Source organism: Odocoileus virginianus, chromosome 9 (genome assembly GCF_023699985.2).
Source record: "Odocoileus virginianus isolate 20LAN1187 ecotype Illinois chromosome 9, Ovbor_1.2, whole genome shotgun sequence".
NCBI classification, from domain to species: Eukaryota; Metazoa; Chordata; class Mammalia; order Artiodactyla; family Cervidae; genus Odocoileus; species Odocoileus virginianus.
The window spans coordinates 43,691,485-43,705,728 of NC_069682.1; the positions used below are offsets into that span (position 1 = coordinate 43,691,485).

The 14,244-nt window shown below is 44.3% G+C and overlaps 1 protein-coding gene across 3 annotated transcripts in view; it reads right to left on the reverse strand.

Annotated features, from left to right (window-relative positions):
* The window catches only part of SLC23A2 (solute carrier family 23 member 2), a 137,598-nt gene extending 128,984 nt beyond the window's left edge, over positions 1-8,614 (reverse strand). Inside the window, exons 1-2 of one of the 3 annotated variants that reach the window (XM_070472295.1) lie at positions 8,479-8,614; positions 8,086-8,184 (exon numbers count right to left, since the gene is read on the reverse strand). The gene's annotated coding sequence lies outside the window, so the exon portion shown is untranslated. Of the gene's footprint in view, positions 1-8,085; positions 8,185-8,461 lie in introns of all 3 variants that reach the window. The other 2 variants (XM_070472294.1, XM_020883648.2) reach the window with 2 other exon arrangements.
* Between the last annotated feature and the right edge of the window lie 5,630 nt (positions 8,615-14,244).

Here is a 14,244-nt window from a genome sequence, read left to right on the forward strand (position 1 = left end):
ATACAAAATTCCAGGGTCAATCTCAAGATGACAAATTTTTTGTTCATTCAAACACTAAGTATGATATTGTAATTAAGTGAAAAGGACATTGAAAATAGGACACTTTAATATCATTAAAGATTATATACAATAATAATGCATACCAATAAATATTGAAAGTAAAAAGGACCACTATCACATTTAGACCTGTTCTGTAAGTACTCTGCAGTTTATATTCAGAAAAAGAAGTATTTAAGAAGAAAAAAAAAACAAGACCTTTTGCAGCTAGTATGACTGTCTATCCAAGAAACTCAAGAGAATCTACTGAAAAGTAAAACTCAACAGAGTTTGGTCAGGTAGTATGCCAGACACAGTGCTATTTCATTCCCCTTGTGGACACACAAATGACTCCCCTTGTATCTCGGATATGGCCTCTGGGAGAAAATATTACTAATTCCAAGCTCGGCCCATAAGAAAATTCTTCCATGCACAAAATCTGACAAAATCTCGCAAAATTAGAGGCCAGATTTTGAAGTCAATTGTGATTTAAGATGGAAGGAGCCTAAATTCCCAACTCACCTGTTAGGGGAGAATCACCTAGAAAAATGTTAGCAAGAAATAACTTTCTATTTTGTTAGTGTACAGATTTTGGCTAGCATTAATTAAAGCTGAATAATATAGGTGGTCAGGTATAAGATATGTGGACTGCATATACATACTTTCTTTACACTTGCTTTATAAAATTAGGAAATAGGGTACATGGAAGGGAGGAGGAAGAAAATTATCTCACTCTAAATAGCGAATATTTTAAAATAAAGAGCAATAAATAAGTGATCTGTAGACCATAATTAGTGAGAACTTTAAAAATGAGAGCTATTAAATCTGCATGAATCAAAAGATTTGCTCATAGACAGAACAATTCAATATTATAGGATGAAAAGTCTTCCCAAATTAACATATATTTAATGAAACTGCCCATTAAAAGTTATTTTGAAAACCTAATTTTGCTCCTTTTTATGGATGAGTAATATTCCATTGTATATATTATATATACCACATCTTCCTTATCCATTCATTTCTCAAAGGACATTTAGACGCTTCCATGTCTTGGCTATTGTGAATAGTGATGCTATGAACATAGGGTGCATGTATATTTTGGAATTATAGTTTTGTCAAGATATATGCTCAGGAGTGGTACTGCTGGATCATATAGTAGTTCTATTTTCAGTGTTCTGGGGAACCTCCATACTGTTTTTTGTTGTTTGTTTTTTTCCCTCCATACTGTTTTCCATAATGGCTGTACCAACTTACACTCCCACCAACAGTGCAGAAGAGTTCCCTTTCTCCACATCCTCTCCAGCATTTGTTTAAAAAATGCAAATCTTAATAGCATATTTCTCAAACAGAGTGAAAGCAGAATCAAATATAACTTGTCTAGCAGCGTCAACTTTACTCAAAGATTAGAGAGGAAAAGTGTTTAATGTTAAGCCAAGTACTGATGTTTCTGGAATAGAATATAAAATTCACATTAATTTTAGATAAAAAGACATAAAAGTGTCAGAGTTTTCATACTCCCAGCACTTCAAAATATGCAAATATTCCCCTATATCACACTTCTGTGGAGTAATTTGTGAAGTAGTGTCTTAATATAGAAAGAGCTCTTGACAATAAAATGTGAACTCAAACTTTTCAGTACTGATCACATAAATATTAATATTACTATGAAGCAGGAGTAAGCAAACTTTCTACAAAGAGCCAGATGGCAAATATTTTAGGCTTGCTGGTCATATAGTGTCTTGAATGGTCACAACTATGTTCCAATAAAACTTGTTTTACAAAAACAGATGCTGGTGGTTCCCCAATCAGCAACATCCCCATCATTTGGGAACTGGTCAGAAATTCAGATTACCAGGCCTCACCCCAGAACTTCTGAATGAGAAACTCTTAAGATTTATCATGTCAGACAAAAAAGAGGTTGTACCCCCAACCAGGTGATGTGCCTTTCAGAGACAGCAAAGGATTTAAGCCAGCACTACAGCAGGGACAATAAGAGTCTCCAAATTGGATACTGAAATATCAACCACAGCAGAAACAGCATTTCAAATAGACCTTTTCATCAGAAACAGGAGGAGAAGACCATCCACAGAGTTCTTATACCAAGACCTTTGTGATGAAGTCTTGGTCCAGAATGGAAAAGTTCATGCAAGTTTAACACTGGAGCATGTATGTCGTTACTTGAACAAAGGGTTAGAGGGAAGCCACCTCAAAGGAAGACTATAAAAGAAAGGTGAATGTGTTGGGGTTGAGGGCTTGTGGGAGATTCCTACAGGAACAAATGAGGGAACAGAAGGAATAAAGGACTCCAAGTTGGGGTGCAGACCAGTCTTGGGTCAAATTCTGACTCAGCTACCATGATTTTGGGCAAGGAGCTAACCACCACCAACTTCAGCATCCCCAGATGTAAAATGAGAATAATACCTACTTCCACAGGGCTGCTGTGATTAAATGCTGTTAGTGAACAAAGGAAGTGCCAGCACCGGGTGACCATTGACACTAGTTTCTCTGCTCTCTTCTATGCCAACAGGAGCTAAGAAACACAGACCTTCAAGCAAGACTTGGGTATAGCATCCTATCACTAAGGGACCCAAGCTTTATTGGAGCATTAAGAGCAGAATTCAAGACCCAAGAGTTAACTTAGAAAAGTTAACCAACCTCCACTTTCTTCATCGATAAGATGCAGACCAGAACCACACTGGCTGCCAACTGTTGGAATCAACAGTAATGACCTCAAGTGCTCAATACACAGCCAGTGCCCATCAGCACTGTCTCTTCTTTCCTGGGTCCCCTCTATTGCTTAGAGAGGTTCCTGGAGAGAAGAACAATTTTTAAACTTCTTTTGAGTTCAACTAAGAAGATAGGAAGATTCAACTCTGTAAGATTCACATGCACATAAATGAGAAAGGTAGCCACCCAGATAGGCAGGCCTATACCAGGCACTCACTGAGACACCCCAGGGCAACTGACACAAGGAGACTGTAAGGATCAGCTGCTTTCAGAAAAGCCTGTGGAAAGAACCCATGACTAAAGAAGGCTTTCTGGACCACAGAACAGAAAAGGCCATGGTTTATGGTCCAATGCCACCCTGACCTCCTCATCTGAAAAGAAGAAACTGAAAAACTCATCAATGCTACAGAAAAACAATGATGAAGGAAGAACCAGAGTCAAGACCATAGCCGACAGAAAGAGGCTGTGAGTTGCACTCTGAAGTTACTGAAAAGTTCACGGGCAATGAGACTACTTGGTTGAAATCTTAAGAATGATCCTGCATAAGATTATGCACTGCCCACTACTGCACCCATTACACTTGAATACTTAGATATTTCTATATATAGTATAATATACTATATATATATATTGCATGATATACAAATCATGTCTATGACACGTCCTAATGGAGGGAAAAGGCCATTTTTGATGAATCCAGATTTTTTCTTTTTGTGCTACCTTTAGATTCTAGGCCTGCATAACAACAACAACAAAAAAGAAGTAATGCAAGAGACAGTTATGGGGGAAAAAAAAAAACAAAACAAGTAGATGGAATTTTCCTTCACGGGATAAATTTTCAAGGAAGGCTTTAGAGGCCACCCAGACCTGAAGTCAGGAATTTGCCTGCCTGAGGTCAGAGGAGAGAATTAAGACAAAGGACAGTGAGAAGTTCCCAAGATTTACATTTCCACCCAAGAAGACCTGTTACAAGGGAGAACAAAACCTGACTCCATATTGAATCTATTTCTTCTACTTTAATCTTTGCTTCCAGTTGCTTTTGTTCACTAAAAGGTTACTGTCCATACACAATGGTCTGCCTAGGTGAACCCTGTCCCTCTGCTTGATTCTTTGTTCAGAACCCTGTCTACCAGTAGATGGCTGCAGGGAAGGGAGAAATTAACATATCTGCCCTCCCCCACAAGGCTGGCCATTCTAGGAGATATTTGCAAGATTAACAGCCTTTTAACTTTACTTCCTCACCTCCCACCCCTCTATAAAAGAACCCAGCATCCAGACTCCAATAAGATGGCTATTTTGAGACATAAGTCTGCCATCTTCTCAGTCTGTCAGCTTTCCAAATAAAGTCGTTATTCCTTCCTTCAACACCTGGTTTCTGATTTATTGGCCTGTCCTACTGCAAGCAGGCTTCCCTGGTAGCTCAGAGGTAAAGAATCCACGTACCAATGCAGGAGAATAGGGTCTAACCCCTAGGTCAGGAAGATGCCCTGGAGAAGGAAAAGGCCTCTCCAAAATTCTTGCCTGGGAAATCCCATGGACAGAGGAGCCTAGCAGGCTCGCAAAAGAGTCAGACATGACTTAGCACCTAAAACAACCACCACCTGTGGCAAGCAGAGCAAGCTTGGACTCAGTAACAGAATCCCCCACCAAACACTCACCCCACCCTTTACCACTGCATTTGGTCACACCAGGTTGGCATGGCAATTTAACATGCCATGGAACGTGTGGTTCTTGGGGCTGCCACTTTCCTTCTAGGTGCTTGGGCCGGAACTCTGCTGTTGCCCTCAACTCCCTCTCCCACTCCCCACATATGGTCCATCAGCAATCTCCTCAGCCCCACCTCACAATATGACTACTTCTCACCACCACCCCCCTCCACTCAATCACCATCTTCAGCCCTGTACTAGCTAGCTCCCCTGCAGACCTACTCTGCTCACCCAGACTTCGGTCTGTTCTCACACATCAACAATCAGCATGTCTCTATCCCCTCTCTGTTCAAAACTCTCCAACGGCTCCCACCACCAACCCCGCTTTCAAAGTAAAATCTACAGGCCTATTGCCTACCATGACTCAACTCCCATAGTCTTTATGACCTCAAAATCATTCTCTCTTCCTCCTGCCTCAGGGCCTTTGAATCTGCAGTTTCCTCCACTAGGAATGCTCTTACCCCAGACATCCACATGACTCGCTTCCTACCATCTCCACTCAAAGATGACTCAGAGCTTCCTGTTCTACCTTCCCTAAAATTTCAGCTCCCACCCAACACTTACTACCCTCAATCCTACCAGATTCTTCCTCAGAGCACAAAGGCTCATTGTCTGCCTCCACACTAGTGTGCGAACTGTGTGTGTGGAGGAAATCTCCATACAGCATCTGGAGTACCAAGAGCATTACCTGGCACACAGTCTGCAGTCAATACATGCACTAAATGTGGGGAGGACTGTGAAAAGCCTAAGTTGCAAGCAGACCTCAAATCTTAGAGAGCCAACAATCTAGAACTGGAACTGGTTACAAAACAACAGGCCAGAAAGAGCAAAGCCAGGGATAAAATGAAGAGAGTGCCATAAGGAGCACAAAAGACCAGTAAACCCCATGGTGGTAGCTCATAGCCTCACCTGAAGCAGGAATTCTCCCCCAGCAAAAGAATGAAAGACAGTCCAGAGTCAGGCCCTCTGAGGAAAGAGTAACTGGAAGAAAAGCAGCGAGTGAAAATGAATAAATAAGGTTACCTAGCACTGGGGGAGAAGGTAATGGCACCCCACTCCAGTACTCTTGCCTGGAAAATCCCATGGACAGAGGAGCCTGGTAGGCTGCAGTCCATGGGTTCGCGAAGAGTCAGATATGACTGAATGACTTCACTTTCACTTTTCAGCACTGGAGAAGGACATGGCAACCCACTCCAGTGTTCTTGCCTGGAGAATCCCAGGGACGGGGGAGCCTGGTGGGCTGCCGTCTTTGGGGTCGCACAGAGTCGGACACAACTGAAGTGACTTAGCAGCAGCAGCAGCATTGGGAACAGGCTAGTGTGTTGGGAGTTCTTTAGGCAAGACCTGGAAACAGGTCAGCGAAGGACTGCAAAATGTTTAAATTAAAATAACCTAAGAGTATTAAGTAAAAATAAATTAGCTTTTTAAAAGCTTCCATTTACAAGAACAAGCTCTATATAATTGCAAATTATGACTGCTAACTTCTAATTCCCTTAATCATAATGGGAAAATTCCTTAAGCCATCAGTAATGCCAGAAATGAGTCCCCAAACAGATTCCAGGTTTTTCTATGGAGACACTGAAGAGGGTGGCAATAATAAACTCAGAATTTCCAATATCCAAAGACTAGATTTCAGTCAATAATGTTTAGATTAATATCATCAGTCACCAAATTAGCTGAGGTACACCTAACTCATTTCTGCAATGCTATGAGCCTTTGCTACACAAAAGAGGCGGTGTGGTCTGAAACCTAGCCAATAGTCTAGACAGGTACTTTCATAAGCACTTTTGAAATATCCTAACAGACATTAAAATTCAACTTAATTAGACCTTTCCTGATGGTCCATTGGCTAAGACTACATGCTCCCAATGCAGGGGGCCGCGGGGCTAGGGTTCCACCCTGAGGCAGAAAACTATATCCCTGTGCGGCACCTAAGTCCCAGCACAGTCAAATAAAGAAATAATTTTTTAAAATAAAGATTAAAAAAAAAAACAACTCGACTTAAGTGACTTGCCACAGTCAGAAAATAAAACTGCCACACAACCATTTAGGTCACAGGGGTTGAGGACTAATACAAAAAGGTATTAAAATACTAAGTTTCTTAAAAAAAAAAAAAAAAAAATCACTCCCTACTCTAAGCAAAGAAGTGAAATGCCCTGGGAGTCAAAGAAAGAATATGGTCACCATTTAAGCAAAGGAAAGAATAATCTAGAAAGCAGATAGCTCACGTTCAGGCTGTCAGGTGAAACAAGTAGTCAGCTGGACACACCTACTCACCCCCTTTTAACTAAAACATGTGCCATGAGGGCTTACTCTGTGCACACTCACTGCTGGGCCTTTAAAAGACAAATGCCCAGAAAGCTATTAAATTCTGGATGAGTGCAGAGAATTCAGAATTCTGAGCTGAAAGGCTCTTTTTATAAATCTCATCAGACTCACCTTCCGGGCTAAATGGGCAAAGTCATCTGTAAAGATGAAAAGGAAGGTACAGACAACTGGAAGAGCGAGGTCTCAGTCCAACAGCATCCAAATGCAAAAAAATATAAAAATTAAAATGTTCCAACCACCACTGACTCTAGCCTCTGGCTGCAAAGAGGAAGAAACTGAGTAAGGAAGGTCACATGGCAATTAATGACAGCTCATCCCAGACTGTCTCAGGACTCCCAGCCATGTCCTCACACTGTTCAGCCTTCTCTGAACAAGACGTCCAAATATTAACAGGGTTAGCATCTTTCCCCTCCTCTGTTACAGCACTGCAAGACTAAAAGTAGCAGCGACTCTTAATGCCTCAGACCCAGATATCCCGTGGGGGTGACTTGCTTCCACCTGCAGTTGCCCTCATTTGCACTGACAATCAAGAATTTTAAGTCATGCTTAAAACCCCCAGCCTGCAGGCCGAATTCCTGTCAGCTACCCATCAAAGTGACATCTAAAGTCAAAGGAAGGAGAAAATTCTGCGCCCATCAACTAGTCACACTCGAAAATGTTAATTTCTTTTTTCAGGAAGGTGGCAACAAGGGGACCCCGGCCCCCGAGAGTCTTGTCAGAGATAAAGGCCCTGGGGACCGGGCAGGAGCTCCTAAAATTACTTGGCGCAGCCACTGTAGGAGAGAAAGAAAGCAAAAATATAAAGGGCACCCCCCCCCCCATCCTCTGCCGTCCGTCTTGATGGCCCTGCATTCCTTGGGGTACAGAGATGCCCGCGCGCACCGCCTGCGGAGGGCCGACCGAAGAGCGATCGCAGGCTGCGCGGGCCGAGGGCCGGGGAGGAGGCGGCAGGCACTGGGTCCCGGGGAGACCCCACTAGCCTCCCCGCCGCGCGGCCTGAGGGCCCGAGAGCCCCGCGGCTCCGGCCGCGAGCAGGGGTGAGCGCTCAGGGGCCCGGCGGGGGCTGGGGGTCGCCAGGCATCCCTGGGTCCTGCGGCCAGGATGACCCGCCGGTGCGGGGACCCGGCAGATGGGCCGGGGTGTGGGGGCGCAGGCCGCGCCGCGGGGCCGCTGACAGCGCGCGGGGGCAGTGCCTGCTTGGCCTCGTGGGCGCCGCAGGCCCCTCGCTGTCGGGCCTGGCAAGTGTGGCCCGCGGCCCAGATAGGGGGCGCAGCGGCCGGGCTCTCACCTGGTTGCAGCTCGCCGGGCTCCCGTCCTGCCGGCTGCGCCTCCGCTGCGCCTCAGCTCCGCAGTACCAGCCGTTGCCTCTGGCTCCCGCGACTGCCGCCTGCAAAATGGCGCCGCGGAGGGGCGGGCCGGGGGCGGGGAGCCGTGGAGCCGCCCGCCCCCGCGCGGACCTGGACCCACCTCTCTCTCCGCGCCCGACCCCCGCCCTCTTGCCTCCCCCGAGGGAGGGGCTCCCCGCCGGTCCGCGAAGCTGAGCCCGCCGTCAGGCCCCCCCATATGCCCTCCCCCAGTCGTCCTCGCTGCCCCGCCACTCTCCTTTTATTTCCCACCGCCCCTCGCGTGGGAAGTGCGCCCCTTCTCGTGCCTTCCAGTCTCACCGCTCTTACGGACCCACTTGGACTGTAGAGCTCTTGCCGGGAGTCTCGTCCTCCTCGTGTCCCCTTTTTACCCAGCCTGACACCGAGCCCTGTCGTCTCTCACTGATGGTAATCAAGCAATCTGCGGCACCTTCAGCTCAGCGGATTGGATGTCTTAAGGCACTTTCACTGTTTCTCCAGTTAGGCTGTGAGGTTTGGTTGTTTTGTTTTTTTTTTTTTAACTTACTGGGGAAGAGGTCCTCATTACATTGTGCAGACCGAGGCTTCTCAGACTCCCGAGGGTCGTGTTTAGTTGCGGGTTCTGATTCGGTTGTTGGGATGCAGCCCGAGAGGCTACATTTCTAAAAAAAAAAAAAAAAAAAAAAAACACAGGCGATGCCGCTGGATAAGGGTGGTTTAGCCGAAAGGCTGCAAATAAACCCGTGACCCTCAGTCTTTAGCGCACCGCAGCCTCACCTTGACCATCTCAAGATGGCTGGGTCCCACCCCTACGGCTTCTGAGACCAGAGGTATGGAGTGAGGCTCCAGATTTTGCGTTTCTGACAAGTTCCCGGTGATGATCATGCTGTTCTCTGGGGTTCACACTTTGCAAGCCACTTGAAGACTATCTGAACTCAAGCCCAAACAAATAAAAACCTAATAATTAGTACTTTAATAGCACCTTCCATCTTGAAGTTTGTCTAGTTGTTTTTACAACCGAGTAATAACTGATTGTGTTAGTCACTCAGTCGTGCCCAGCTCTTTGCGACCCCATGGACTGTAGCCCACCAGGCTCCTCTGTGGATGAGGTTTTCCAGGCAAGGATATTGGAGTGGGTTGCCGTTTCCTTCTCCAGGGGATCTTCCCAAGCCAGGATCGAACCCGGGTCTCCTGCACTGCAGGCAGATTCTTTACCAACTGAGCTACAAGGGAAGCCCAATAACTGATTAGTGCCCCCAAACAGCTCTAGAGAGCTGAACAACAGTGGACAGTGTCTGACCCTACATAAGGAGGAGAAGATTTTATCATCAAATTTCTGCCTGTTTTACACAGTTTGGGGGCCTCGGTGTTATGGATATCACAGATGTCAATGATGGAGGGTAGTGACCAGCAACTGTGGGAATTTTATAAGATAGAGAGATGTGGTCTGAGCCTTTGAGAATCAATATGTCATCCTATTTACTTCTCTAATAACTTGTGTTTTTAAAATACAAGAGTTGGCTTGTAAAATTCAGTACACCCTGGAAGGCCAGGTGTTTTGATCCACACTGAAGATGGAAAAAATAAGAGACAAAAATTCTGTGACCAGTACCTGAAGAAAAGTTCACACTGCTTGTCCGTTTTAACATCTACACCATCCTCTTATACCAAAGAGAGCCTTTTCCAGCCAACCTGTTTTGGGGGGCTGTGGAACGTGGACAGGAGGTACTAATGTTTTGTTCAGCCAGGGATGAGAGATCTCAAATTGAAGGGGAGCTAACTGTTGCACCCTCTCCTTCCCTAGACAGTTACAGGGTTTCTCTATCCCGAAAAACTTCCCCTATCCTGGCCTCTCCCACCCTTCTACCTTTCTTCCTTCCCTGGCCTTCTCCTCACTCCTCAGGTACTGTCACTCTTTGCTTTCTCTAATGACAAAGTTACCAGTGACCTTCTAGTTGCCAAATCCAACTGCCTGTTCACGGACCTTTTCTTCCTTGATGCCTCTGTAACAGTCCATTGATTTCTCCCTCCTTCTCAAAACTCTTTTCTAGCAATAATACCACTGGGTCTTACATATCATTCTACACCCATTCCCTCTCAGTGATTTACTCATGCTCACCTCTAGAAATGTTAGTTTTCCTTAATATCTCCTTTCTCTCCATCTTTTCCCCTGCCCTGTCCTTCTCTGAAAGTCAGCCATCTCCTTATGATTCCCAAATCTCTCTCCAGACCAGACAGACATCTTCCTGAACTTCTAGGCACATATTTCCAATTGTCTTCCAGATAACCTCTCCTGGATACTATCTAGGAATTTTAAATATGACATCTCCACAAAATTTTTATTGATGAAATTCAAAATATAATAATCATTGATATAATATTTTTGTAATGCAGGGCACTAATGATAATAGAATTGGCAGTGGAGGGGGAGATTTTGCTTAATTGCGGTCCAATTAATTAATTGGAGTCCTGACGGAGGAGCCTGGTAGGCTACAGTCCACCGGGTCGCAAAGAGTCGGACACGACTGAGCGACTTCACTTTCATTTTAAATTGATTGCAAATGTTCATCTGTAAAATCACTCTTAGCTAGAGCCAGAACAGCCCATGCATTGTAGTTTGCTGACCCCTGAGAAAGTGCTTGAAGAGGAGGGCAAAAGCTTCTTCCCTCCACCATCTTTTGGTGTCAGGGGAATTGAGGCTTTCTAAATCAGTCCCATTCTGAAACATACCTAGGCACGGCACAGCATGGGAGGGCCCAAGACCTACCTGAAATGGTATCTTTTTTTGTTTTGTTTTTTTGCATATTCAGTGATGTACATTGCATCATTGTTTAAAATGAAAGAAAGAAAGACTAAAAGGGAAAGAAAGACCCAAATGTCCATTAACTGGGGAATGGCTGAATAAACTGTGGTATAGCATTGTATGGAGTATCATGTAGCCCTCTCCCCAATCCCACCCTCTTACTTTCCTTTTTTTAATTGAGATATAATTCACATACTATAATATTCACCTTTTTAAAGTATATAATTCAATAGTTTTAATTTGTTCACAAAGCTGTACAACCATCACCACTATCTAATTTTAGAACATTTCCATCACCCCCAAAAAGAAACATCATACCTATTAGCAGTCATTCACCCTTCTTTGCCTCCCGCCAGCCCCTGGCAACCACTAATCTACACTCTTATTTCTATCTATTTGCCTAATCTGGACATTTAATATAAATGGAATGATATGACATGTTATCTTTTGTTACTGGCATCTTTCACTTAACAGAATATTTTCAGGGTTAAAACATATTGTAGCATGTCAGTATTTCATTCCATTTTTTATTGTGGTAAAATATACACAACATAAAATTTACCATTTTAGTCATTTTTAAATGTACTTAATTTTAAATGCTACTTAATTCAGTAGCATTAAGTGCACTGATGTTGTTTTGTAACCATCACCACTATCCATCTCCAGAACTTTTTTATCATCCCATACTGAAATTCTGTACCCATTAAACAATAACTTCCCATGCCCCCAGGTAACTACTATTCTATTTACTGTCTCTGAATTTTCCTGTTCTAGGTACATCATCTAAGAGGACTCATACAATATTTGTCTTTTTGTATCTGACTTCTTTCACTTAGCCTAAGTGAACACTCATCCCAGTTGTAGCACATATCAGAATTCCATTCTTTTTAAAAAAATACTTATTTATTTATTTGGCTGCACTGAGTTAAAGTTCAGCAAGCAAACTCTTACTTGCAGCATGCAGAATCTAGTTCCCTAACTAGGCATCAGACCCAGGCCTTCTGCTTTGGGAGCACAGAATCTTAGCCACTGGACCACCAGGGAAGTTCTCATTCTTTTTTAAGGTCAGAATATATTCCATGTATAGATATACCATAAGATGACATCTTCACCACCAGGCTGACACCAAGAGAGACAGCTATGGGTAGCTGTGTCCTCAAGGTGCGAGCCGGGACTGGGAGTACAGGTGAGAAATCTGCAAAAGAAATCACCATACAAAGATAAGAAGCTGAGGTTTCTTAGTCAGGAGGGCTGGGCTTGGAGTTGTCCAGGTGGTGAGTGAGCAGGAAAGAGCTGGCCTGAGGCTTAGAGAGACTTGTGCTTTGTGTTTGATCACTAGAGAAAATGACTCAGTCCCTCTCTGAGAGCTGGGACCTCTATTCTCCAAAAAGGGGCAAAAATTTAGACATCATTGTATCATTTTCCAGCTATCAGATTGGCAAAGGTTAATAACAAGGTTGGTTATGGCAAAGGGAATCTGTGAGAGGAAATCGAAATTGGTCTACCCTTTCTGGAATAGAGTTTAGTATTATCTGTCTATTTAAATGCACATATATTTTAAAATATTTGTTTAAATGCATGTGCTCTTAACCCAGAAGACAAGTTCTGGGAATGACACAAACATACACTGGTGGGCATGAGGATTTATGGACAAGGATGCTCAGGAAGACACGTCCTCTGCCCCTTCAACCTCTTCCATGTCCCCCTTTGCTCAGCAGCCCCGCTTGGCCTCCGGCCGCTCCCATTCCCAACCCCATCAACCTCAAATTCCCTGTCTGTTCATACCCACTATTACTTGTTTGCTACTTCCAAAAGACCTTTTCCCCATGAGCCATGCCTTCCCTCAGCCCTGCTTCTGTTTATCCACAGTCCCATCTCCCCTTGAGAGGGCCCTCCTCCAGTCTCTGGCCTAAGGAGCCCTCTGAGACCTCCCTCCCTCAGGTGTTCCCCTTCTCTGCATTTCAGTGTTGACCCCTCCTTTCTAAAAACCCACTTCCTCCCCAGTTGGTGCACCCCTCTCCCCTTCTCAGCTCAGCTTCTGGAGAGAGCCACTCCCAGTCCCTGTCTCCTCATTCTGACATCTCTCCTCTCTTCACCCCCTGGCAATCTGGTTCTGTCCCTATTTTCCTCCAAACTGCACAATCCAGGAGATCTTTTCTATATACATCTTACTAGAACTTTCTGGAGATATTGACATAGCTGGTGCTACGTTCCCCTAGGAAAAGCTCTTGTTCCTTGGCTTTGTGGCTGCATTTCTGACTTGTTCTTATACATCCCTGAACATCTTTTTTTTTTTTTTTTTCCTGCTTCTTCTCAGACTCATTTTCCTCCTGCCTACTTCAAACACTGGGGTTGGCGATAGGGAGAGTGTGGTTCTGTCTGTTTCTATTTTCCCCTCAGAAGCCTTTCAGAGGCTTTGCTGTTCCTTCTGCTTGGACTCTTTCCTCTGGATCATTCTTGTTCATCCTTTAAGTCTCATCTTGGCCTCTTGTAGAAACCTTTCTTGAGCCCTTCAGCTGGTATACATGTACCCTGGAGTAATTCCTAGTATTTAGAATAGAATTATATTGAAATGATTTGTTTTTCTGTCTCACTCCCCTGCCTCACTAACTGTCAGCTCCTCTAGGACAGAGATCTTAATCTATGTAACTCTGCACATGGCTGAAATAGTGCCTGCACAACAGTAGGTACTCAGTAAGCACATAGTGATCTCAGCTGTGAGATCAGCTGTGAACTGAACCAATGGGGACTGATCATTGATGGAAGGTAAGATGTGGAGAGAGAGGCATACTCAGGATTAACTCCTAGGTTCCTGGAGAATTGGAAGCTAAGAGAGAAAATAAATTAGAGACAAAACACAAAAAGCCTCAAATGTTGGGTAAAAAGAAATTACAGAATTTTATTCTGTAAAGGAGTCATTTGAACCTAGACCCTCAGAGAGACACTTAGCCTTTGGGGGAAAAAAACTGAAAAAGAATAAAAATCCATCAGTAATTATCTAAAGTAAAAAAGAAGCAAAACTAATTCTAGCATTGGAATTTAGGATGCTGTCGCCCTGTGGGAGGATAGTGATTAAGGAGAAGCCCATGGGGTCTTCTGAAGAGCTGGTCATGTTCTTTGCTTTGATGTGGGTGCTAGGCATGCAAACATATTCACTTTGTGAGATCTCGTTAAGGGTGCACATGCACCCTTGTGACATGTGCATTTGTTGGCGCTAGTGGTAAAGAACCCGCCTGCAAATGCCGGAGACTTAAGAGACGCTGGTTCGATCCCTAGTGGGGGCAGATCTCCCAGAGAAAGA